Source organism: Nerophis ophidion, linkage group LG13 (genome assembly GCF_033978795.1).
Source record: "Nerophis ophidion isolate RoL-2023_Sa linkage group LG13, RoL_Noph_v1.0, whole genome shotgun sequence".
In the NCBI taxonomy this organism is placed as follows: domain Eukaryota; kingdom Metazoa; phylum Chordata; class Actinopteri; order Syngnathiformes; family Syngnathidae; genus Nerophis; species Nerophis ophidion.
The window spans coordinates 60,728,238-60,730,274 of NC_084623.1; the positions used below are offsets into that span (position 1 = coordinate 60,728,238).

General features: G+C 40.2%; 1 pseudogene; it reads left to right on the top strand.

The window, feature by feature from the left end:
* Positions 1-312: 312 nt before the first annotated feature.
* Positions 313-2,037, top strand: part of LOC133564833 (pleckstrin homology-like domain family B member 1) — a 689,899-nt pseudogene continuing 688,174 nt past the window's right edge.

Here is a 2,037-nt window from a genome sequence, read left to right on the forward strand (position 1 = left end):
CACCATGACGACTGTCAGTGTCTACATTTGTCACCATGACGACTGTTAGTGTGTACATTTGTCACCATGACGACATCTTCACCTTCATGATGCTTCCTTCCTTCAGCGGGTGACGTCATCAACCAGACAGAGGGTCGTGTTCCCTCAGTGACCACTGGGGGCAAAAGTGGCGCTCTAACACTGCATGAGAAATCAGCGAGACAGCAGCAGAAGAAGAAAGGACTTTGCTGCGACCAATCAAATGAACTCTGGTGAGCGGGGGGCGTGGCCATCCCTGATCTGCGCTCGGATTTCTCAACTCGCTTCCGGTCCTGTTTAGACTCCGCCCCTTTTCCCCTCTGCTTGGTCGGCTGAAACTTCATCTTTCTTGCTTTTAAACTTCATCTTTCTTGCTTTTAAACTTCATCTTTCTTGCTTTTAAACTTCATCTTTCTTGCTTTTAAACTTTATCTTTCTTGCTTTTAAACTTCATCTTTCTTGCTTTTAAACTTCATCTTTCTTGCTTTTAAACTTCATCTTTCTTGCTTTTAAACTTCATCTTTCTTGCTTTTAAACTTCATCTTTCTTGCTTTTAAACTTCATCTTTCTTGCTTTTAAACTTCATCTTTCTTGCTTTTAAACTTCATCTTTCTTGCTTTTAAACTTCATCTTTCTTGCTTTTAAACTTCATCTTTCTTGCTTTATAAACTTCATCTTTCTTGCTTTAAAAACTTCATCTTTCTTGCTTTATAAACTTCATCTTTCTTGCTTTTAAACTTCATCTTTCTTGCTTTATAAACTTCATCTTTCTTGCTTTAAAAACTTCATCTTTCTTGCTTTATAAACTTCATCTAACTTGTCTGTTGTCCTCATCAGCACTGAAACACTTTAAACTTTGTGTGAGAAACATTCTTTAATTTTGGAGCGAGGGAAAGAAGAAAAGGAGGACAAAGTGCACGTTGGAGCCACACTTTGGCTTTTGGACACTTTTTGTAGTTTAATGTGGACTTTTTCATCCCATGCTGCCTTTAAACGTCGATCTTGTTGATCCCGCTTGAAGTAAGTGTTTATTATCTTCTCTGCAGCATGACTACAATGTCATCTTTCTGACATTCTTACACCTTTAAACTCTTCTTTTAACATCCATCCATCCATTTTCTACCGCTTATTCCCTTTTAGGGGTCGCGGGGGGTGCTGGCGCCTAGCTCAGCTACAATCATGCCTTCTTTTAACAATTGTTGCTATTATAAACTCAACTTGAAAATAGTATAGATAATACTTTATTGATTCCTTCAGGAGAGTTTCCTCAGGAAAATTCCAAATGAGTATAAACTATTACAAGTATTCACTTGAATTGAAGCAGTATTTTCAGTATAATTCAGGCAGTATTGCAAGTATAACTGAAGCACTTATTGCACGTATTAAGTAGGGTGGCTGATAGAAGCAAAGACACACAAAGTTCAGATCCAGGCTGTGAGAACATTCCTCACATGAAGAATGCAGCTGAGATAGGCTCTAGCACCCCTGCCACCCCGAGAGGGACAAGCAGTAGAAACTGGATGGATGGACTTCTAGGAACCTTGCAAGGTCAAAAGCAAATGCAGAAGAAAAAAGCTGCAAACATTAAAACACCTGCATGGCAGAAATGATGCAAGTTCATATGCAACCAAGGAGAAGTTAGTCAGGCTGACAGGAAGTTAGCTAAGTCAACAGGAAGTTAGTCAGGCTGTCAGGAAGTTAACTAAGTCAACAGGAAGTTAGTCAGGCTGACAGGAAGTTAGCTAAGTCAACAGGAAGTTAGTCAGGCTGTCAGGAAGTTAGCTAAGTCAACAGGAAGTTAGCTAAGTCAACAGGAAGTTAGTCAGGCTGTCAGGAAGTTAGCTAAGTCAACAGGAAGTTAGTCAGGCTGTCAGGAAGTTAGCTAAGTCAACAGGAAGTTAGTCAGGCTGTCAGGAAGTTAGCTAAGTCAACAGGAAGTTAGTCAGGCTGACAGGAAGTTAGCTAAGTCAACAGGAAGTTAGTCAGGCTGTCAGGAAGTTAGTCAGGCTGACAGGAAGT